General features: G+C 45.3%; 1 protein-coding gene across 1 annotated transcript in view; it reads left to right on the top strand.

The window, feature by feature from the left end:
- Positions 1–4229: 4229 nt before the first annotated feature.
- The window catches only part of EXOC6B (exocyst complex component 6B), a 686378-nt gene continuing 665281 nt past the window's right edge, over positions 4230–25326 (top strand). The window contains exon 1 of the mRNA XM_062209648.1: positions 4230–4318. The gene's annotated coding sequence lies outside the window, so the exon portion shown is untranslated. The remainder of the gene's footprint in view (positions 4319–25326) is intronic.

The raw sequence follows: 25326 nt of genomic DNA, 5'->3' as shown, positions 1-25326 counted from the left end.
CCACAGCAGAGAGCTGGATTGAAAGAGGAGTAGTGGGACTAGAACCAGCGCCCATATGGGATGTCAGGCAGAGGCTTAACCTACTGAGCCACAGCGCTGGCCCCATCAAGAATTTTAATTATTTGTTTTTATTGTTTGAAAATCTGAGAGAGAGAGAAACAGAGACTGAAGACAGAGGGAGAGCTTCCATCTGCTGGTTCACTTTCCAGATGCCCGCAACAGCTGGAGCTGGGTCAGGCTGAAGCCAGGAGTCTGGAATCCTACATGGATTCCAGGTCTCCCACATGGGTGGCAGGAACCCAAGTGCTGGAGCAATCACCTGCTGCCTCCTAGGGTATGCATTAGTTGGAAGCTGGAATCAGAAGTGGGGCTAGGGCTGAAACTCGGGCACTCTTATATGTGATGCAGGCATCCTAAGAGACATCTTAATGGCTGTGCCAAACACCTGCCCCTATTTTTCTTTTTATGTAACCATAAAGATGGGTTTGAAGTAGCATCTCATTTTAACTTTGGCTTGCATTTTCCTAATTGTTAGTGGTATTGAGCATCTTTTCATGTGTCTGTTGACCATTTATGTATCTTTGGGAAGTGAATTTTCAGTGTATCTTCTGAGTAAGTTAATTTTTAAGTATTTCATCCTTTTTGATGATATTGTAAGTGGAATTGTTTTTGTAATTTCATTTTAAGATTATTCATTGTTAGCATATATAATGCAATTAGTTTTTTATATATTGGCTCAGTGTCCTGCTGAATTCATATATTCTAACAAGGTTTTTTTTTTAATGTGTGTCTATCTATGCATCTTTACACTTTTCTGTATATAAAGAGTGTCATGGCATAACAGACTAACCCATTGCTTGCGATGCTGACGTCCCATATCAAAGTGCACATTTGGTTCAAGTCCCTGGCTGCTCAACTTCTGATTGAGCTTCCTTGTTAATGCTTCTGGGAAGGCAGCAGAAGATGGCCCAAGTACTTGGGACCCTGCCATCCACGTGGGAGACCAGGATAAAGTTTTTGGCTCCTGGTTTCAGATTTGCCCAGCCCTGGCCATTGCAGCTGTTTGGGGAGTGAATGAATGGATGGACAATCTCTCTCTCTCTCTCTCTCTCCCTTTCAAATGAATAAATAAATAAAATCTTTTTTAAAGATGATCAGGTTGTCTGTGAACAAAGATGGCTTTATTCTTTATTTCTTCCTTTCCAATTTGGATGATTTTTATTTCATTTTCCTTGACTAGACCTTCCAGTACTAGGTTGAATAGAAGTGGTGAAAATCATAATCCTTGTCTTGTTTCTGTACTTAAAGAAAGAAAGAGCTTTTAGTCTTTTGTCATTGAGTGTGTTGTTCATTGTGGGGTTTTTGCTTATGGTTTTATTACATTGTGGCAATTGTCTTTTCATCATGAAAGTGCTGGATTTTGTCAAACGCTTTTTCTGTATCAACTGAAATGACCATGTGAGGGGTTTCCCTCATTGTATTAATGGTTGTATTACACTGACCCATCCTCATGTATTTTGGTATGTTTCATATATCAAAAAACCTTGCATTCACGAGATAAATCCTACATTAAAAGGTCTAATCCTTTTTAATGTGCTGAATTCAGTGTGCCAGTGTTTTGTTGAGGATATTTGCATCTGTATTTATTAGTGTTATTGGCCTGTAGTTTTTTTCTCTTTTTGTGATGCCTTTATGTAGCATCAATATCAGGGTAATGTGTAAGGGAAATTTGAATAACATAGCTACAAGTCTGATATAAAAGATACATGACTGTGTGTATGTATAAAACATTTATAATATGTACCTATAAATGATATGTATTTGTATATACACATAGAATTTTATATCCACAAATAAAGAATACCTAATTTTTCAGTTACCCAAAGAACATTTATAAAAGTTCATCATGTACAGAAAGATTCTATAATCCTCCCAGTTCTCCTAACACAATGTAACATAACTAAGAAAAAAATCAATAAAATGATTGTCAACCACTTTTCTGAATAATTCAGGTAAAAAAAAAAAGTCTACTCAGAAAATAAGAAGAGTGAGAACACTGTATACCAACAAGACTGTTCTCAGAGGAACATTTGTATGACTAAATGTTTTTATTAGAAAGAAAGAAAAAAGACCAAAAACAAATGAATCAAGTGTTTACCTTGTAGAAGTTCAGATTCTTTGTTTGCAAAAACAGAATTCAACTCACACAAACTAAAAGAGATGAGATAAATTTTTGGCTCAGTTCCCAGAACCAAAAGAAAAAGCTGAGAAATCAGGCCCGGAAAGAGCAGGAGTCAGGCTGGCTGTGGGGAACCAGGTTCCACAAAGGATGAGTCAGTCACGGAGGAATCGGCTACCAGATGGGTGAGCTACAGCTTTCCCCAGCTTTATCATTTTGCTTAGCATTCATTTGCCAGGGAGAAAACATCCAGTCCGCCGAGGTCAGGCTTCGTGTCTATTTTTTTAAGCAGAAATGTTTGGTGCCCTTAGTTGACTGTCTCACACATTATCCAGTGCGGAAATGTTAGTTCCCCAAGGAAAATTGGAGAAGGAGCAATGTTTTAATGTTGCAAAACATTAAAACGTTGTCTTTAGAAGCTCAAGTGTTGGCTACATCTTTATTTATAGCACCAAAAACTTACCAGTGCTCATCAATATTAACTGAATGGTTAAATAATATGTAGCACATTTAAGATAGTCTGTATTACAGCCATTAGTTATAGTGTGAATTAACATTTAAAGCTGGAAAAGCTTATTATCGAAAAATAGGATAAACCTATATAGTCTATGAATTTAATTGAGTTGAAAAGTTTTATTTTTTATTTCTGGGGCCAGAACTGTGGTGTAACAGGTAAAGCTGCTGCCTGCAACACTGGCATCCCATATAGGTGCTGGTTAGAGTCCTGGTTTCTCCACTTCTAATCTGGCTTACTGCTAATGGCCTAGGAAAAGCAGTGGAAGATGCCCAACTGCTTGGTCCCCTGTCACCCACATGGGAGACCTGGAGGAGGCTCCTGGGTCCTGGCTTCAGCCTGGCCCAGTGCTGGCCATTGAGGCCATTTGGGGAGTGAACCAGTGGATGGAAGATCTTTCTGTCTCACCCTTTCTCTCTGTAATTCTGACTTTGAAAATAAATTTTCATTTTAAAAAATATTGATTTATTTATTTGAAAGGCAGAGTTGGGAAGGGGGAGAGAGAGAGAGAGAGAGAGAGAGAGAGAGAGAGAGAACTTCCACCCACTGGTTCATTCCCCAAACTACAGCTGGGCTGGTCTGAAGCCAGGAGCCAGGAGCTTCATCCTGGTCTCCCAGGGGGGTGCAGGGGCACAAGCACATGGACCATCTTCTGTTTCCCCAGGCTGTTAGCAAGGAGCTGGGTCAGAAGTGGTTCAGCTGGGACTCATATGGGATGCTGGTGCTCATATGGGCTGCCAGTGTTGCAGGCAGTGGCTTTACCCGCTACACCACAACACTGGCCCCTAAATAAATATTTTAAAGGTTTTGTTTCTTTTTTTCTTAAAGATTTTATTTATTTATTTATTGAGAGGTAGAGTTATGGACAGTGAGAGGGAGAGACAGAGAGAAAGGTCTTCCTTCCGTTGGTTCACCCCCCAAATGGCTGCAATGGTCGGAGCTGCGCCGATCCGAAGCCAGGAGTCAGGAGCTCTTCCAGGTCTCCCACATGGGTGCAGGAGCCCAAGGACTTGGGCCATCTTCTACTGCTTTCCCAGGCCATAGCAGAGAGCTGGACTGGAAGAGGAGCAGCCGGGACTAGAACCGGCGCCCATATGGGACGCAGGCAGAGGATTAACCTACTGCGTGACGGTGTCGGCCCCTAAAGGTTTTGTTTCTGCATGTCACTAACACCTGAAAGCAATGCACTGAACATGTGAATAGTAGAATAGTAGCTCCTTTCCTCCCCCCTGCCTCTCCCCCATTTTGTGTTGCGCTGGGTTGAATGATGACCCCTAAAATAGATATCCATGTCCTTACCCTTGAGCTCCTGAATATGATCTTATGTGGGAAGTGTCTTTGTAGATCTGCAGCTGTGATTAAATTAATCTTTTCCAGATGAGAGCATCTTAGATGATCTGGTCGGGCCCTACATTTCCTGATCCGTTACGAGACAGAAGAGGAGAAGGCACGGGCAGAGAAGGCCGGGCCGTGTGAAGGTAGAGGTCCAGAGTGGAGCACCGCGGGCTCGAGCGGCAGCAGAAGCTGGGAGAGACAGGAAGCGAAGCTGCTCTGGAGCCAGTGCAGGGAGGGCTGCCCGCTGACACCTTGACTTCAGACCGGAGCTTCCAGAGAGCGCATTTGTGGTAAGTCACCCCGTTTGTCACAGCATCCCCGGGAAATACCCCAAAAAGTGCACAAACAGCAGTCTGTCTACCTAAGTTATATAATATGTATCGCCCCCCGTAAAGATATTTTAAAGTTGATATAGATATTAGCAAATTTAATATCAGACGAAATCCAATTTAAGCAAATAAATCAATGGGTTTCTGTTGTGGTGGGCAGTTCCGGGGAGAAGGACCCTCTCCAGCGCGGCTCTCTTCGCTGCTGGGAACGCTTGGGGTCGTGTTGGGGTCCGGTCTTGGCTTCCTTCGGCTAGGGTCGGCCTGGCCGGAGCGGCGTTGTCCGGGTTCGGGCCGTTTCTCTCGCTGGGGCCTGTGTCCCCGCCCTGCCTGGCGCCGGCGCCCCGCGTCCTGGATTCCCGCTAGTTGGGGGAGAGACGCGTATTTGCAAATGGGGTTGTCACCGCCTTCTCACCTTTCCACCTGCAGCGGCAGTAGCGCCCAAGCAGGGACAGAGAGCACGGCTGGGCGGGAGCGCGCCGAAGGCACTGCACCCATCGGGCACCTGTCGGGAGAGGCGGTGAAAGCGAGGGCCAGCTTCGTTGTGGAATCCTGGAAGTGGTCCCCTGGGTCTTCCGTATTCTCGCTGCCCAGCCTCCCCAGGTCCCTCAGAACAGCGGGCGGATTGGGAGTCCCAGCCCGCCAGCGGCCGGCTCCTACCCGCACGGCGCGCCGCAGGGTTTACGGCCGAGCCGCAGAACCGTCAGCAGGGGGCGCCAGAGTACGGTGCGCGGTGGGCCGGTGCTGCGCTGCACTCCGGAAAGGGGCGGTGGCCACTGTCCTCTCCACTCCTTCCCGGAGTTTGAGGTCGCCCTGAAGGGAGTATGAAAACCTCCAGTTAGGATGTAAGATCCCAGAGTGGGTATTTTCCAGGGAGAGCAGGGAGGCAGCAAACCTTAAGGAATCAGCCACAGGCAGCCTGGCGAGGGATTGAGGTTGTGCAGGGACTAAAGGAGCTGACAGCCCCGCGTCTCCTCAGACCCCAGAGTGGCACAGGGAGCCATGCAGACGTTTTCTTTGCTCAAGAGGGGTGCAGAGGTGGCTGGAAGAGGGGATGTGGCCTTGGGGTCCGGTCCAGAAGAGCATGTGTCCCAAAGCAAGGAAGGCTGGGAGATAGGCCGCTAACCTATGGGCTGCAAAGCCTCTGGCAGGTAACAAAGCCTGGGCGGGAACGATGACGTTCGTCTCGGTGCACACAAGCCTGGACAGGCAGTGACCTCGGAACATGAAGATAACCCTCTCTTCGTGCTACCAGAGTGACCCACGAGTTAGATGCACTCCCTGGGAGAAGCTGGGAAGGGGAAGCCCTTATTGGGAACATCCTGGGGAGAGGGAGGAGTTGTTTTTGAGTGTACCTGAAAGTGACCAATATTATGTGTGTGGTTCACATTTTCTTTCTTTCTTTCTTTCTTTTTTAGATTTTATTTATTTATTTGAAAGGTAGAGTTACAGACCGTGAGGGGAGAGACAGAGAGAAAGGTCTTCCCTGAGGCCGGCGCCATGGCTTAACAGACTAATCCTCCGCCTTGTGGCGCCGGCACACCAGGTTCTAGTCCCGGCTGGGGCGCCGGATTCTTTCCAGGCCAGCTCTCTGCTGTGGCCAGGGAGTGCAGTGGAGGATGGCCCAGGAGACCAGGAGAAGCGCCTGGCTCCTGGCTTCGGATCAGCGAGATGCGCCGGCCGCAGCAGCCATTGGAGGGTGAACCAACGGCAAAAAGGAAGACCTTTCTCTCTGTCTCTCTCTCACTATCCACTCTGCCTGTCAAAAAAAAAAAAAGAGAAAGGTCTTCCCTTGACGCACTCCCCAAATGGCTGATCCAAAGCCAGGAGTCAGGTGCTTCCTCCTGGTCTCCCACATGGGTGCAGGGGCCCAAGCACCCGGGCCATTCTCCACTCCTTTCCTAGGCCACAGCAGAGAGCTGGATTGGATTCAGGGAGCAGCCAGGACTAGAACCGGCGCCCACATGGGATGCCGGCGCCGCAGGCAAAGGATTAACCCACGTGCCGTGGCCCCTCTTTCTTTTTTACGTTTTTTTTTTTTTTTTTTAATTTTTGACAGGCAGAGTGGACAGTGAGAGAGAGAGAGAGACAGAGAGAAAGGTCTTCCTTTGCCGTTGGTTCACCCTCTAATGGCCGCCGCGGTAGCGCGCTGCGGCCGGCGCACCGCGCTGTTCCGATGGCAGGAGCCAGGTGCTTCTCCTGGTCTCCCATGGGGTGCGGGACCCAAGCACTTGGGCCATCCTCCACTGCACTCCCTGGCCACAGCAGAGAGCTGGCCTGGAAGAGGGGCAACCGGGACAGGATCGGTGCCCCAGCTGGGACTAGAACCCGGTGTGCCGGCGCCACAAGGCGGAGGATTAGCCTGTTGAGCCACGGCGCCGGCCCCCTCTTTCTTTTTTAAATGGGCATTAGGAGTGCTGAATACTCCAAATAGAAAAAATATGTGTAAGAGATTAATGTTACACTTTCTTACCAAATTAGAATCTGTGGCCTGTGGATTGGCTATCAGTGACAACTATTCACAACAGCTGAGTTCCTATTAGAACCCTTAGTAAATTCCAAAAAGCAAAAATTTTGTAGATTCCATTCTCCAGCCACCTTGTAACTGATGACCATGTCAAGACAGAACAAGAAAACTCCTTCAGTAAGGAGTTTTAAAAGAGGAAGACTACCCAATGGCTAAGTCATAGAGAAATCACGATTGCCACCTCAGATTTTTCAGAGAAAGAATAAATAAGAAAACACATATTAGTCTGTGATGTGACAAAGCTGTTTTCAGACACAAGTTTGTAGCTTCAAATGTTTTTATTAGCTGATAGAGAAGAATAAACTGAATGTTCCACTCAGAGACCTATAACCATGGAAATAAATGAATTAGAAAAAGAACAGAGTTAATTAAAAAAAAAAAAACTAATGGATTGCACTAAGGGAAAATATGCAGCCCACAGTCATGCCTCCCAGAGGTCCTTCAGCAGTACTTGGGCATCTCTCTCCGCAGGGGCATGTCCTCTCTCCAGGCGCCCACTGTATCTACAGGGGCGTGTCCTCCCTCCAGGCGCCCACTGTGAAGCACACTTCCTCCTCACTCATGCTCCCCCCCACTGGGTGCAGGCAGCTTCTGAAATCCTGAAGAGTCGTCAGCTGCAGAGCTCAGGTGAGACAGGGGACATCCTTGGGGGCAGCAGCAGAACGAGATGGTGAAGTGAGTTACTATTTCCAGCTGGAAAGTGCTTACACGTGTGTGCATGTGCGTGAGTGTGCACACAACTGTGTGGGGGGCCATTATGTTCTTTCATATCGTGAAATTACACTAAATTGTTGAATCCAGATAGCTTCTAGTATCCAGTGCCAGCACAGAAGCACATATGTCATGTGTCCCACCACCTGTGACGGACATGCATTATAAGCCAAGGATTTTGATTCATTCCAGTGGTGCCCCTGAGATTTAAAAGCAAAAGAAGAAAAAGACTCCCAGAAAGGGAAAGGCTTCATTTCTTTTCCCAAATATCAATCATCTGCTATTAACTGAGCACCATATGCCAGGATCCCAGTGCCAAATAATCTTTATCTCATTTAACCCCTCACTCTAGGTGGCACTGTTATTTTGCCATTTAATAGATGAGGCTCATGCAGGGGTTAAGGTGACTTGCTGAGTCACACAGTGAGCCCAAGTCTGAGCCAGGAGTATAAATGAGGTTTGTTTGTATCCAAAGATACTTAGAATTATGCTATAATCAACCAACCATGCTTTAGAAATTATTTTGGGGGCCGGCACAGTGGCTCAGTTGGTTAATCCTCTGCCTGGGCGCCGGCATCCCATATGGGCGTCGGGTTCTAGTCCTGATTGCTCATCTTCCAGTCCAGCTCTCTGCTGTGCCTGGGAGGGCAGTGGAGGATGGCCCAAGTGCTTGGGTGCCCGCACCCATGTGGGAGACCAGGAGGAAGCACCTGGCTCCTGGCTTCGGATCAGCATAGCTCCAGCCGTAGCGGCCATTTGGGGGGTGAACCAACGGAAGGAAGACCTTTCTCTCTGTATCTCTCTCTCTCACTGCCTAACTCTGCTTGTCAAAAAAATAAAAAAATTATTTTCCCTCCATTCTTGTTGAATACATCTAAAGATAATGCATATGCCTACCGAGGTCTTTATTTTTGGCCCTATAGGGATGATGTACTATGACAACAGGAGTTTGGGACATGGTGTTGTGTTACAGCTGCCATCAGGTGGCAGCAGAATCTGTAGCTTTTTCACAAATAACAGATTTGGCAGGTGGTGAGTCTTGGTCAGGTAGACGGAGCCTCTGGGTTCTCAGGATCCTCTGTTCTTCCTCACTCTGCTACACTGCATCCCACAAAGCATCATCGCCCCGGCTTGCAGGCCAACACTACTGCAGCTAACATGCAGTGAGTCTGCCCCTCAAGATGTAAATTACATAAAGCAAGTCCTCTACCTATAGAATGTTGCTGACATTTAGTTATTGTGTTTCACACAGTGTTTGTTTTCTTGAGTTCCTCCTTTGCCATTTCCCTCCAAATTTTGGGCTCGAGTCTTTTTTTAAAAAAAAAAAATATTTATTTATTTATTTATTTCAAAGTCAGAGAGAGAGTGTGAGAGATTTTCTATCTGCTGGTTCACTTCCCAGATTGCTGCAACAACTGGGGCTGGACCAGGTCTAGCCAGGAGCCAGGAGCTTCTTCCAGGTCTCCCATGTGGGTGCAGGAGCCCAAGGACTTGGGCCATCTTCCTCTGCTTTTCCTATATTAGCAGGGAGCTGGATCAGCTGGAGCAACCAGAACATGAACAGGAACCCATATGGGATCAAGATCTAAGAATCATAGTAGAACATGAAATATAACTTGACCAATGTGCTCCTTTTTAAAAAAAAAGTTTATTTATTTATTTGAGAGGCAGAGTTATAGACAGAGAGAAAGATGGGGGGTGGAGAGAGAGAGAGAGAGAGGTCTTCCATCTGCTCATTCACTCCCTAAATGTCTGAAATCCAAAGGTGGGAGCCAGGAGCTTCTTCTGAGTCTCCCATATGAGTACAGGGGCCCAAACACTGGGGCCATCTTTCACTGCTTTCCCAGGCCATTAGCCAGGAGCTGGATTGGAAGTGGAACAGCCAGGACTTGAACCAGCACCCACATGGGATTAGGGTGCTGCAGGTGGAGTTTTAACCTACTACACTACAGCACTGGCCCCAGACCAGTGTGCTCTTGCAGACAAAGCACAGTCTTAGTAATGGCTGCCGAGAGGTGGAGTTGGTACAGTCAAAACACAAGCAGCCTGGTCAAGAGTGATCACAGCAACAGGCTTTTGGGATGCTCCAGGAATTTTGCTTGTTGGTTTTCTGGAGGGCCCAAGAACAATAGCATCTGCTTGTTACAAGAGTGTCTTGAGAAAGCTATCCAAAGCTTTAGTAGGAACACTCCCAACGTCCCCTTCCTGGAAAGCTTCGCCAAAGTCCTTTCTTCTTCACCACGACAATGCCCCTGCTCATTCCTCTCAGCGAAGGAGGGCAGTTTTTTTCAGAATTTCTATGGGAAATCATGAGGCATCCACCTCCCGGTTCTGATTTGGCTCTTTCTTTTTGTTTCCTAATCTTAAAAAAATCTTTAGAGGGCACTTATTTTTCTTTCATTCATGATGTAAAACAAAAAGACTGCATTGATGTGGCTCAGTTTTCAGGAGCCTCAGTTCGTTATGGATGGATTAAATCGTCATCTCTTGCAAAAAATGTCTTGAAGCTGATGGAGCTAGTGTTGAGAAATGAAGTTTATGTATTTTGTTTGGGCTTTTATTTTTCATCTGCTTTAGATAAGACTTACATAGTGATGATCGATTTACATGATTACCGAGGCCGCGCTGTACAGACTAGAGGAGCGGAGCTCTATTTCTGGGTCTCCTCCTCCTCAGCCAGAGCCTTGTGAGCTCCTCCTTCTTGGTCTTAGGTGAGTATGGGAGTTTATCTTAGATTCCCAGTTTCTTCTTCCTCCTCCTCGTCTTCTTTTTTTATTTGAAAGAGTGAAAGACAGAGAGAGAGAGAGAGAGAGAGAGAGAGAGAGAGAGAGAGATCTTTCATCTACTGGTTCACTCCCCAAATACCTGCAAAAGCTGGGGCTGAAGTCCAGAAACAGAGTCATCTGGTTCTCCCATGGGTAGCAAAGACCAAAGTACTTGGGTGATCATCTACTGCCTCCCCTTCCCTCCCCAGGGTGTGTATTAGCAGGAACTGGATTGGAAGCAGAGGTGGGGCTTGATCTCAGGCACCGCAGTATGGGATGTGGGTGTCTCAAGCTGCAGCTTAACATGTTACTCCACAGCACACATTCCTCCCTGTATCTTCTGAGCAGCTGGAGCAGAAGTGGCCTCCTCTTCCAGGCTGCTTTCTCTGGCATTCCAGTGGGAGTGGTACACTTACTCATGTTGCTACGCCTGTCCCTCCTGGGAGAGTAGGTGTTTTCCTGGCACTGAGCCTGGGATTGGACAGTCACTGGATAGCAGATGATCAGCCCATCTGTGATAAGCTTCTAGATCTGTGATGGGAGTTGGCATTGGAGATTTCACTGGTCTCATGGGATTGAACCAGACCTTCTTGTTGCCACAGTGGAGGACACTGCAATCAGCCTCTTTTTTTTTTCTTTTAGAGATTTATTTGTTTGAAAGGCAAAATTATGGAGAGAAGGAGAGACAGAGACAGAGAGTGAGAGAGATATATCTTCCATCTACTGGTTCATTTCCCAAATGGCTACAACTGCCAGGGGTGGCTGAAGCCAGGAGTTAGGAGCTTCATCCAGGTATCTCATGTGAGTGCAGGGACCCAAGCACTTGGGCCATCCTCTGCTGCTTTCCCAGTTGCATTAGCAGAGAGCTGGGTTGGAAGTGGAACAGCCGGGACTCGAACCAGTGCCCAAATGGCTGCCAGTGTTGCAGACTGTGGCTTTAACCCATTGAGCCACAGCACCAGCCCCAGGCAGCCTCTTTTGAAGCCTGAGCACACTCCTGGCTGTGGTGAAAGGAAACTATAATTATTTATATATTTTTTAAATAAAGGTCTATTTTTTTGAAAGGCAGAGTGACAGAGAGACAAAGATTTTCCAGCTGCTGGTTCACTCCCCAAATGCATGCAACAGCCGGGGCCAGGTTAGCCTGAAGCCAGGAACCAGGAGCTCCATCTATGTCTCTCATGAGGGCAGCAGAAACTCAAATACTTATGTGGTTTCCCAGGCTCATCAGCAGGGAGCTGGATTGGGAGTAGAGTAGTTGGGATTTGAACTGGCACTTAAGTGATGGAATATGAGTTCCATGAAGTGGCTCAACTCACTGCACCACAATGCCTGCCCCTATTTTTATTTTTGAATTCAACTTTTTAAATGAATGGTTTGAAATCCTCTTGCATGTTCCAGTAATAAAAATAAAACTGTTATAGGAATGAAGACAAATTCTCATCTTGTGCCATGGATAAAATATGTTCCCCTTTTTCTATCTTTCTGAGTATATTATTAGTGGTGGGATTTTTGGTTTCTTTCTCTATCTTTTTTTTTTTGGTGGAGAGGTTTCTTACATTTTATATTGTATCTTTTTCTATCAAATTCCTTTTTAAAAATTTCTGTTCATGTATTTTGGTTTCTGTCTTTCATGTTGAGGATTTTCCTCAAATGTCTGATGATACTTGGCTGTCCAGATTTAAGTCAGAGTGTTAGCTTGTTGGAAATGTGTGTGTGTATGTGTGTGACAGAGAGAGAGAGAGGAAGAGAGGCACTTACTGATCCGATGGAGCGAGTGCAGCGTAGGCAAGGGTCCCAGTTGCTTCATCAGAGAACCCAATGCCAGCACCTGAATCTTCTTTCCTAGGCTGGCCAGGTTCTCCTGAGCAGGTTCTCCAACCTGACACTTAAGTGAGTCTGGCCAGCATTCCTGTAGCTGGACAGAAGATCACATTAAATGCCCACCCAGCTGTGTAAACAGTAGGTTTAGGAGCACAGAGGAGAGGAGGGCTCATACTGCCATGAGCTGATTTGTTGAGAGTGTGGAACCAGATAAAGTATGTGAATATATTCTGAAAATAGTAAAAAATGCTTTAGATACATTACTGAACACTGGAAAAATATCTCAGTGGATGAAAGAGGACTGTTGATCTCAAGGTTACAAAACAGAGTAGGTGGGGTGGGTGTGTGGCATAGAAGTTGGGGCCTGTATTGAAAGGCCTGGTTCATGTACCAGCAACTCCATGATTCTGATCTAGCTTCCTGTTAATTCACCCGGGAGGCAATAGATGATGGCCCACGTGCTTGGATTCCTGCCATCCATGTGGAAGGATTGAGGGACGAGGCACAGGGGTGAGGCAGTTTTCACCTGGCCACACCCAGAGCCACCTTGTGTGCTTCTGCGCCCTCTTCCCTGTGCCCTTGGTGCTTTGCACCTTGCACAAATGGGTGGAAGCCAACAGATGTGCACATGCCTATTGTTCTGTTAATCCTTGGAGGTGAAGTTTTCTCAGCCAGTAATCATGGAGGGAGAATTCAGTGATGGTGGCTTTGGGTAAGGAGATAAACATACAGGAGGTGAGATAAAGAGATCCCAAGGTGTGGGTCACTCAGTAAACCTCATCTTCAGCTAGCCAGGCCGTGTCTGTGGACCCTGGGGAAAGCTGGCTGGCAGCTGCTCTGCTGACCTCCTTCCCTGGCTCCTGGTCTCTGGAGAGCTACATCAGGTGCCATGGTGACAGCACTCTCCCTCCAGGCCCCAAGGACCAAAGCATCACAGTGGAAGGAGGTGTTGGAGCTGGACCCCTGGGCTTTCCTGCAGGATGGCTAAGTTGTCCTGGTGACAGACACAGTGGTGTTTTCTGGCTTTAGCCCTCCACCAGAGGCTGGTGAAGTCCAGCCACAGGGAAGGCTGGAGGGCTCACAGTCCAAAGGGGAGGAAATACCAGAGACTACTGAGGAAGACCAGGTGCATGGGGAAGCTAGCCAGTGGCCTCCAGACAACAGAATCAAAAGGAAGTGCTCAAAAGACAGCAGGATGGGGCCACGTGGAGAGGACGGATGCACCAGCCCAGAGGAGCTCCCAGTGCCAAAGCTGAGCGAGTGGAGTGCTAACATCAGTAGCCGAGTGTTGGGTTGTTATCCAGAGCACAGGCCAGACAGACGTGTCTGCAGTGATAACACGCTGGGATAAGTAGGTATATGGGTAGGGGCTCATCCTTTTCCAGGAACTTCATTTAAAAAATACATAGATATTCTTTCCTTTGTGAGGTAGGGCTTAGTGTCACCCATAGTGACTGGACCCTGTTGATCAGAAATTACAGGAGGCCATTGCTTTGGACCAGGCTCCTGCCCTGAGCCCTAACAGACTAGACTGAAAATGGAGCCATTCACACTGAAGTTCCCTGTCATCAAACAGTAGCTAAGTTGTTATCTGACCTTCTGAGAGGTTGGGAGAGAGTGATAACAGGCAAGTTTCCCAAAGAGGCCAGTTGCAGTTGGCAAGATAATGAAGTTCACTCTGCTTTCACCCTTATTTTAAAAAGTCAACTGAAGTAACCTGACGTCAGCCAGTTATTTTCCTATTGTTCTGCTGCTCTGTCCCCATCGTACAAGGAGAGTGACTGAAATAACCAGTCCACTCTGTTCTTGTACTCCATTCATTGAAACACTCATTCTATTTAATGGAATTAGGTGTTGCCCAATTCTAGATTTGCAAGGAAGGCCACTTTAGATCTTTAAATGTGTTGTAATTTTGTTTTTTGGTAGTTGCAAAGGAAAGGGTTTGTACAGGGAAAAATAGTAATGGGACAGTGGAGAGATGTGACGGATGTCCTGTCATGTTGCGCACCTGCTGTGAGGTGATGAGAAGGCACCCCATACCTCTGTGGCATTCTGTCCACAGGCACAGAGCCTCAATTTAGTCAGCCAAACCCAAACTGAGGGATAGTCACTTTGGGACCAGTACTGTCCCAAACCAGCAACATCGTGAAAAACAAGGAAAGCTTGAAGAACTGTCACGGCATGGAGAAGACTGCAGGACATGATGACAAAATGTGACATGGGATTCTGGACTGGCTCCTGGAGAGAAAAGCACACTAACAGGAAAACCCAGTGAAACCCAAACGAAATCCAGAGTTAAGACTCCGTGTTGGTTTTCTTGATAATGCACCAGTAATATAAGATGATACTATTAGGAGAAACTGAAATTGGGTGAGAAGCATGCAGGAACTCTCTGTACTGTTTTTATAATTGTACCCTAAAGCTTAAGGTTATCCAGAATAAAAAGTATATAAAAATATGGAACTGGGAGGTTACTGACTCCTACATAGAGAACTTCCTCATTTGTTACTGCTGCATATTATGCCATTGTGTAGATTTACTAGAATTGATTTAACCTCGTCTTCTGCAGATGGGAACTTAGGTTGAATGATACTCATTTATACATGTGTGAAAATATCTGGAGAATAAATTCCTAGAAGGGCAAGTGCTGGATGAGAAAATATCAGCATTTTCATCAAATCTGCCTTCTTTAGATAATGCACCAATTAGTTCTTCCACCAGCAATGTAGGAAATTCCTCTCTCCTCACACTCCCCAAATATGGGCTATAATTAAACTTAAAAATGATTATTGTTGACAGCCTGGGAGGCATAAAATGATCTTTGGGTATAAATTTTGATTTTAACTTATTTTATATAAAGCTGAGCATCTTTTTACGTTTTTCTGGGGCTTTTTTTCCCCTTTTCCTTTTTTTGCCTTAAAGATATTGTTTGTCAAAAAAATGTAGTAACAGTACGATAGATCCCTTCATAGCTTCCAGACATAAAGTTTCCAGTACCTCAGCAGGTTTGGAAGTTGAGAGTAGTAATGCACTTAGCAGCATCGGGTTCTTCAGTGACTCTTGGCTGCGCCTCTGGGTGGGTCTCACAGACGCCCTTGAAGCCCTCTGCCTTGGTGACCACGAGGTGATCTGCTCAGTGCCTGGGCCCTCAAACTGGAGCAGGATGCTGATTGTGGTTCTTCCTGTTTCCTGGAGTGACAGCTAAGGCCTGAAGCTGAGGCCAAAAACAAATGAAAAACAAAGATGCTAAATACTCCCATATTTCTTAGAAAGTAGCCATGATTTTAACTCTGACCCTTCTCTTAAGAACTATGAAACTGACTCCACCACTGGCAGTTATCAGCACCTGCTGTGAGCAGGGAAAGGGAACCCAGAGTGGTCAGTCTCATGGGGGACCATGCTCCTGGTTTCTTGTCCCACAAGCCAGGAGAAACAGAGACTCCCAGAGGAAAACTCACAGACATGGGGTGGGGTGGGGTGGGGTGTAGCAACAGCATTCCATTTCCTGAGTGATGTCAGCTCAGTGGTGCAGTTCTTGATCTTGCTGTGGCTTATCTAAGCCGGGAAGGAGAGGGATGGCAGGGGGTGAGGTAAGGGAGGATGGGGAGCAGCCAAGCAGCCTTGATTTTACCCGGCTGCCTGGCCTGCTTTTCTGACGGTTAAGTAAGCTGTATGGAAGCCAGATGGGCTCTGCCCTACAGGCCTGAGCAAAAAGGGAACCCTGTCCTGAGCCCTGTGTGTTAGAGGACAAGACCCTGGCCCTCTCCTAGTCTGCTCCTCCCTGGTGTCTGAGTTGCCTGTGGGGTCAAGGGATGTGTTCACCTAGAACCTGTGCTTCATCTTCCAGACCATGGTCAGGGACTCAGGACTCCAGTGTTTTCTACCCAAGTGGTTCTGCACTTATCCCAGCACCCGGATGGGTCTCTTAATTTCTTTCAGAGGGTGGACCATGCTGCTGCCAATGGAGTCACCATTTTAACCTGCTCAGGTGATTCTCATGGACTTGGGGACTGAGAATCCTCTGCAATCAGGACTTAATGCTTTGGGTCCAATATTCTGCCTTGACTCAAACACAAGTTCTCTTAGCAAGAAAGAAAAGGAAAGGCTAATGTCAGTGTTACCTGCTTCAGCACACGAGGCCTAGCCACTCCTGAGGCCTCTGTTCCCAGAACTTGAGTCTTTCCTGAATATAATTTTGAAAGATAGTGGTGGGGTTGGAGAAAGACATTCCAGGTTAGAGGAATAGCAAAGCAAGGGACAAGGGGAAGATATTTTGGGTTTGAAAATCCTCTGAATATTGTAGTATCTGGGGCTCAATCCTTGATTTCTTCTTTCTGCACTTACTCCTTCAGGAATCCCATTCAGTTTCATGGATTTAATACTGTGAGAAGTAAAGACCATTGGTTCATTTTCAAAGTAAAGTGTTCAGCTGTGAGTAGAAAAGTGCTAACAACTAGCTAGCATATAAAGTAGCTAGCTAGCATAACAGGTTACAAACTGTAAAGTACATGCACCTGGAAAAGTTCTGAAGCAAACAGGCTTTTGATGTAGCAAAACTAAAACAGATGGAGACACTTAGGCAGTGTTTGGGAAGATTGTAACCCCGTAGTTACTCAGCCAATGAGGAACCAAAGTAGGGACCTTCGTGCTATGAAATAAACAGCTTGCTGCAAACCACTCTGGGTAAGCTGGCCCACAGGCACCCAATCTTGCAAGACTTAATGTTAAGTCTTGCTTTTGCTGTACTACCTGAGTCTGAATCCATCCTTTAAGTGGACATGTGAGGTTGTTTCTCATAATACCACTTACACTTTATGACTCGCAAATTTGCATCTCCAACCCTAATCTTGCATGAACTCAGGTAGACTCATATCTTTAACTCCCTGTTTTACTGTGTAATTAGAATATAACAGAGACAAGTCACACTTAATGTGTTCAAGATCAGATTCCCAATTTCACTGCCCACCTCCCTACCTTGACCTTTCCCAAGGCTTCTGTGTCTCAGAAATCAGAAACCCCTCTTTCTTCAGTTGCTCAGGCCAAAAACTTTAGAGTCACTTTGACTTCTCTCTTTCATACTATGTCTAAGCCATCAGCAAAACTTGCCAGCTCTACTTTCTCTTTCTTTTTTTTTTATTTGACAGGTAGAGTTATAGACAGTGAGAGAGAGAGACAAAGAGAAAGGTTTTCCTTCCATTGGTTCACTCCCCAAATGGCCACTAAGGCCGGCACTGCACCAATCTGAAGCCAGGAGCCAGGTGCTTCTTCCTGGTCTCCCATGCAGGTGCAGGGCCCAAGCACTTAGGCCATCCTCCACTGCCTTCCCGGGCCACAGCAGAGAGCTGGACTGGAAGAGGAGCAACCAGGACTAGAACCCGGCGCCCATATGGGATGCTGGTGCTGCAGGTGGAGGATTAACCAAGTGAGCCACAGCACCGGCCCCACCAGCTCTACTTTCAAAATATACCTCCAAACTAAGAAGGCAACGTAATGGTGAAAGCAGAGGTCACAGTGATAGGAAGATCAGAGGACCTTGCAAAGGGAAGAATGCCGTCAGCCCATGGTGGTTGGAAAGGCAGAGGAGATGGATTGTCCCCTGGAGCTGCCCTGTGGCACCTTTATTTTAGTCCTGTGGAACTCAGTTCAGACTTCTCACCTTTAGAACTGAGAAGTAATACACTTGAGTTGCTGTAAGCTGTTCAGTTTGTGGTGCTTTGTTTCATCAGCAACAGGAAGCTAATACACGATATTGGTGTATAATTTTAGTATTGTAGGACAATGACTCCATCACATCTCCGCAACCTAAACCTCCAAACATTGCATCTATGTTCTCTTCCTTGTTGCAATGGATGATTAGTTCTGCACTTACCAAAAGCTAATGTTAACTGTCAACTTGCCAAAAACCCATCAGAAAAATGCCTTTTGTAGTTTATCAGATTCACTATAATAAGAGAAAACATTATCTAATTTTAATTGTGTCTTAGATGGGGGAAATTAGGACAGGGTATTTATAGGCTCTTAGGGCCTGAGCTGAGTGATCTGAAAGTGGGTCTTTCAAGGTGGAAAACTGGGTAGGATTGGGTACGGTTTAAAATAGCTTAGGATTGGAGGGCACAGCTAGGGGAAGGTCTCAAAGTGAGTCTGGTGAAAAAGTCACTTTAGCTGACTCACCATCTTACCTCCCAGGGGCAGGTATTTCCTGGAACAATCAGTTATTTTCATTTGATTTCAGTGCTGTTTTGCCCAAGGATAGAAAAATATACCCAGTCCCAGTGTTAAATACAGCAACAAGGGATTAGGTTGGTATCTACTGTCATGCAAAGTTCTAACAATTATGCATTTTTCTTTTCTATATCTTTTAATGTTTCTTTATTTGATTTTCATCTACTTTGAAGGGAGAGGAGAGAGAGCAAGAGAAAGAGAGAGAGAGAGAGAGAATCTTCTGTCTGCTAGTTCACTCCCCAAATGGCCTCAATGGCCAGGGCTGGGCCAGGCTGAAGCCAGAAGCCAGGAACTCCATCCAGGTCTTCCATGTGAGTGGCAGGGGCCCAAGAACTTGAACCATTGTCTAATGCTTCCCAGGGTGCATTATCAGGAAGTTTGATCAGCAGTGGATTATGGGCCATCGCCTGCAATGCCAGCATCCTGTATAGGTGCCAGTTCAAGTCCTGGCTGCTCCACTCTGATCCAGCTCCCTGCCAGTGTGCCTGCGAAAGCAGCAGAGGATGGCTTAAGTGCTTAGGCCCCTGCACCCACATGGGAGACCTGGAAGAAGCTCCTGGCTCCTGGCTTCAGCCTGGCCCAGCCCTGGCCATTGAGGCCATTTGGGGAGTGACCCAGCAGATAGCAGATAGAAGATCTCTCTCTCTCTCTCTCCCCCTCTGCTTCTGCCCCTCTGCAACTCTGCCTTTCAAATAAATAAATAAATAAATAAATCTTTAAACAAGAAAAAGTGAAGTAGATAGGATTGGAACCAGCACTCTGACATGAAATGTGGGCTTTCAAACAGTGGCATAGCCTTCTGTGCTACAAGACCTGTCCCCATTCCTTCTTTTTCTTCAAGGACTTACTCCTACAATCTTGCCTCTCTATCAATCCTCCGTCTCTACTGGATCATTGGAAAAAATTAAAGTAAAATAAAAATCTCCTTGCTAGCCCCTTTGACATCTGGCCCATTTCTGCTTCCCTTTATAGAACAATTCTTTGAATGATTGCTCCTGGTTACCACCTCACCTCTTCACATTCTGTGGCTCTCCTGCCTATGCCCTCTGCACTCCCTCTGCACCTGGCATCTTCCACTTGTGCCTTAGGGTTTTGTACTGTCTGTACTCTTTGCCTCTGTTGCTCCCCCCTCATCCACTGTCTTCACTGACTGGCTGCTTCTTGTCATTCAGGGCTCAGCTTAAGTTCACTTCCTCAAAAACACCTTCTCTATTCTAGAAGCTACCCATGCAGGCTCTACCTTGTAATGCCACTAAAATGTATTTAGTTTCTATTGTGCTAAAATATACATAACATACATTTGTCATTTAAATAATTTTTAGTGTGTAATTCATTGGTACTATGTGCATTCACATTGTCACACAACCACCACCACTGTCTCTAGAAAGTCTTCATCTTCTCTTACTGAAATTCTTTTCCCATTAAACAATGCCCCATTCCTCCCTCCTCTTAGCCCTTGGCAACAACCATTCAGTTTTCTGTCTCTATGGATTTCATTATTCTACCTACCTCATCATAGTGGAATCATATAATGTTTGTCTTTTTGTGTCTGGTTTATTTCACTTTGAATATCTTCAGGTTTTATTCATGTTGTAATGTGTCAGAATTCTATTCCTTTTTAGAAGTCAATAATATTACATTTTATGTACCAGAATATGCCACATTTTCTTTTTGTTGATGTGCACTTGGATTGCTTCCACCTTTTGCTATTATGAATAATACTTCTATGGATACAGATGTGCAAGTATCTGTTTCAGTCTGTCCTTTGCATTCTTTTGAGTATAGACTCTGAAGTCAAACTTCTGGCTCATATGGAAGATCAAAGTTTAATTTTTTGAGAACTCACTATCGTGATTTTCATAGAGGCTGTATCACTTTACATTCCTACCAAAAATGCACAAAGGTTACAAATTCTCCACATCAATACCATCACTAGCTACTAGCTACTTTGCGTTTCTCTTGTTTATTTTATAACCACTATCATAATGGTTATGAGTGGTCTGTCACTGTGTTTTAATGCTAGTCAGCATTTGCCCAGAATTTGTTATATGCCAGACACTGTCATACAGCAATATTATACGAAGGATATTATTGTCATCTTGATTTTTTCAGATAGGGAAATTGAAGCCCAAGGTCACATAGTGTCACTGCAGTTGTGAGAATATTTCTTGGGTAGAAAAACAAAGGAATGCATAGTGGAGAAGGAGGATTTTAGGAAATTGGATTGATTGACTATTACAAAAGACCTGATTAGGATGTTACACTTTGACTTCAGGTAGTGGTAGTGGTACTAGAAAAGGAAAGCAGGGATACAAAGCACTGTGGAAGTAGAGTAATTGACAAGATTTCATGGTATAAAGGTGTATGTTGGAGTGTCTCTCTAGTGTGTATAGATTAGATAGACTAGGATGAGCATGTGGGCTTTGAGAGAAGGCTTAGGGACAGACTTGCAGGAACCCTGTACTGGACAAGTGAGGAAAAACTAACTCCAAACACTTCTGATGATCACAAGCATTTTGGTACTTGAATATCTTCAACTTATGCTCTGTGATTATGTTTCCTATTTTGTGTAGAGTGGGTTAATGTATCGCGTTTTTATTTTGTCCCTTTTTCTCCTGCTTTCCTCCTCCCATTCCTAGGAGGCAGTCTTTACACCCTTGGCAGATCCATCTGCATGATGAGTCAGAAAAGAGACAATAGAAGGAAGTCTAAATTCTTGGTGGGTTGATGGTAGGCTGAGGCAGAGGGAGTATGCTAATGTCTGAAGGGCTAAGACTAAAGTGGAAAGGGGAGTAGGGAGGAGGTGGTTCCTAAGGAAGTAGACCACTAGTTTGCCCTCTTGGGACATCCTGGGGAGGTGGTGAGGTGATAAAAAGGAATGGCCACCTGATGTACCTCAGACACCAAGGGTCTTATCCCCACTGCTTTCTAAATGGAAAAGTGGCCTGGAAGCAGTGCAGCTACTTCATAGGACCTGGGCTGGGACAAATGCATCTCAGATGAGGGACACGCCCCTCCCCACCAACTGTTCTAGGAAAGTCCTAGGAAGGGCCCCCTGGGCCTTTTCCCAACCCTTGATTGACAGTGCATTTCCCACTAACACAGCAGAATGAGCATTTGGAAGTGGATTCAATTTGATCGAAAGGAATTAAAGTAATGCCTCATTTCTCACACACCCAATTTATTTTTATTTATTTATTTTTACCATCTGAAAATTTTTTATATTAATGTGATATTAATACAAAGGGAACAGATTCAATGCAGTTTATAAATACAATTCTAAGAATATAGTGATATTCTCTTCCTCCTTCCTTGCCACTCTCAGCAAAATTTATACCTGAGACCCATCAGTGTCGACTTGTCCAGCAGGTGTCAACATAAATGGAAATTGCAAAAGCCTGACGTGGTTACAATCTTGGTGTGTTTTAAGGATTATATGGAAGGTAACTGGCTGGACACACAAAGCATGGTACAAGTGAAGCTGGGTTGGGCAGGGGGAAGGTGCATGGGATCGTGGTCTGAAGTTTGGATTTTATTTTCTGTGTGATGGGAGTCATGTAAGGACTTCAAGCAGAGGAATGTCTGTTTAATTTTTGTTTAAAATATGTCCCATAGTGCCAGGTATTGGAGAAAATGACTGTTCAGTTCATTCAGTTGTTTGATGAGTATTTGCTGGGTTGGATTAAACTAGGGGTTGTTGGGTAGAGGGAGAGAATCTCTCTATAGACACCTGACTTGTGGTTAACAGAGACTGGCAAGCTAAAATACAAAAAGTTCAAGGTTGAAGCCCTTTCAAGTTTCCAGCTCCTTAAAAGTGGAGCAGCCTACGAAGGTCAGATCCTGGAAAAGTTGACAAGTTGTCCTAATTTCCTCTGTTCAGCTTTTCCCTTTCCAGTCTAACAAAAATCACTAGGGAGCATTTTTTTTGGTAATCCCCTGTGTTTCTTAATTTAGTTTGGTGTGTAAGAGATTCCAGGCAGTTTATGAGTCAAGCAAAGGGCTAAATGAAGCTTACAAGTTTAGAGGGGGGCAGATAAACTAGGGAGAGGGGCAGGGAGAAAAGTTGCCCACATAAGGAAAGTGATCTCCAGGCAAAAGAACCCCCAGTCATGATCACAGAAGTTGTCTGAGGCAGAGACATGTGGCTGAGGTCTGTGTTCCTTACTAAGGCCATGGAAACAGGGTGATGTCAGTGTAATTGTGGCCTGTGAGGCCCAGCAGAACAGTTGGCTGACATCATCACCCAAGGGATCCAGTGAGCTCAGACTCCAGGGAGGCCTCTTTACAGCCCCCAGTGGTGTTGGAGCAACAAACACAACCAGGAAGGCCCTGGAGACCTAGCCGTTTTCACCACCGTTCAGTTATTGTTCTTTTTCTTTTCCCTTGCACCAGCTTGGAACCCTGCCTCGGGGATGTGGAGAGACTTAGAAGGAAGGAATATTTATGCTCTATACCCAGGAAATGTTACCCAGGAAATGTGGCTTCTGCGGAGACACATTTCTACCTGCAAGGGAGCCATCTACCCCACAACGGTGTATAGGTGGAGAAACAGACTTGCAAACTAATCACAGCAGTGAAAGAAAACGTTTGAACTTTGAAGTTAGGCCTGGTTACTAACTTCAGCCTGCCTCTTGATTATTGACCACCTGACCTTGGGCAAGTTACTGAACCACACTGAGCTTCAGTAACATGGAGACAACAATTCTCATTGCACAGTGGGATGATTGTGAAGATTAAATGAAAGATCACGTTATGTTCCTAGTACCCAACAGGTGCTTAATGAATGATTGCTGTTATTATCGCCACTTCTCAAAGTCACACAGTACGACAGGGATAATGCACAGTGATTTATTGCATTTGATAGGAAAGAAAGATGAAGGCCACACAAGCCGTGTCTTGAAGAATGAATTCATCAAGAAAGCAAGGAGGAGAAAGAGGGAGAGTGTTTCATATAGAACGAATTGAAAAGTGAAACAAAACACAAAAAGGAACACCTTGTTAAATCTATTTCATTTCAGTTTAAGCTATATGAACTAGTGACTTCTTTTCTTGGCCCTTTAATAAAGTGCTGGGGCCACGGAGGTAAATAATATTCATAATATTTTTTAAAAGATGTATTTATTTGAAAGTCAGAGTTACACAGAGAGAGGAGAGGAAGATATAGAAAGAGAGAGAGAGAGAGAGGTCTTCCATCCAATGGTTCACTCCCCAATTGGCCGCAACTGCTGGAGCTGTGCCGATCTGAAGCCAAGAGCCAGGAACCACCTCTAGGTCTCCCATGCAGGTGCAGGGCCCCAAGGACTTGGGTCATCTTCCACTGCTTTCCCAGGCCATAGCAGAAAGCTGGATCGGAAGTGGAGCAGCCAGGTCTCGAACCGGCGCCCATATGGGATGCCGGCGCTTCAGGCCAGGGTGTTAACCTGCTGCACCACAACACTGGCCCCAATAATACTCATAATATTAACACTTATTTTAAATGTTTTATCTTTTAACTCAATTTAGTCCTGGGAGGCAGCTATTATTATTATCCCAATATGATGAGTGAGGAAACTGAGCGTAAAGAGATTACTAATTTCCCCACTCACACAACTAGAAACTAGAGTTTTAATTTATATTTTCTGATACCAGAGTCTGTGCTCCTAACTACTCTGCTGTAAGAGACAGCAGAGCGTAAGACAGTGGTAAAATCATGTAATAACTCCTGGGACAGAAGTATACACAGGAGGCTGGGAGCCCAGGTGGGAGAATGAGATCATATAGCACAGCCTCCCTAGAGGAGCAGGTTACTTTGGAATTAAGTCTTTAGAATGAGTGTGCCATTATATATGGGTTTAGTGAACAACATTAGCAAAAATACTATCAGAAATGGAGACAAATGGACTGGTTGTAATAGATCTGTGTGAAGTATAAGAACCTGAGCTGAGTAAGGCAGGGATGGAAGAGATACACAAGACTGAATAGATCTGTACAGTTGGCAGGACTTGGTTGTCTATTAGATGTAGGAAATGAGGGAAAAGGAGAAATCTAGAATGAATCCTAAGTTTCCCAGTGGCTTCTGTGTGTCATTAATGAGAAAGGTATGAGAAGAGAGAGCATAAAATCAACTGATTTTCATTACATTGAGCTTAAAACACCTGGAAGAAATTTAAAAGTAGATACCCATTCAACAAGATAGATGGAGATTTCATTAATCTATTTTTGATAATGGATAGGACAAATAGAAACAAGAGAATAGAAAACTTGGACAACACATTATCTTAAGGGCATGTGGAACACTATTGCACACTATATCAATACATTTAAAAAGATGGAAGTAATACAATGTATGTTTTCTGAATCACAGTGGAATCAAATTAGGAATTGGTAATGGGAGATTTGGGAATTCACAAATATGTAGAAATTAAAAACACATACCTAATAAGCAGTGGGTTGAAAACAAAATCATGAAGGAAACTAGAAAATATGTTGTGTTTTCATTCCCATTCATCCAAAAGTATTTTCTAATTTTTTTTTTTGACAGGCAGAGTGGACAGTGAGAGAGAGACTGAGAGAAAGGTCTTCCTTTGCTGTTGGTTCACCCTCCAATGGCCGCTGCGGCCGGCGCCCCGCGCTGATCCGAAGCCAGGAGCCAGGGGCTTCTCCTGGTCTCCCATGCAGGTGCAGGGCCTAAGGACCTGGGCCATCCTCCACTGCATTCCTGGGCCACAGCAGAGAGCTGGCCTGGAAGAGGGGCAGCCGGGACAGAATCCGGCGCCCCGACCAGGACTAGAACCCAGTGTGCTGGTGCCGCAGGTGGAGGATTAGCCTATTGAGCCGCGGCACCGGCCTTTCTAATTTCATTTATGATTTTGTTTTCAGCCCACTGGTTATTAGATATGTGGAAGCTGCTACCCTGCCCAGCTTGTCCATTTGTATTCTCTTCT

This window comes from Lepus europaeus, chromosome 13 (genome assembly GCF_033115175.1).
Source record: "Lepus europaeus isolate LE1 chromosome 13, mLepTim1.pri, whole genome shotgun sequence".
NCBI classification, from domain to species: domain Eukaryota; kingdom Metazoa; phylum Chordata; class Mammalia; order Lagomorpha; family Leporidae; genus Lepus; species Lepus europaeus.
This window is presented reverse-complemented; position numbering and strand designations above follow the sequence as displayed.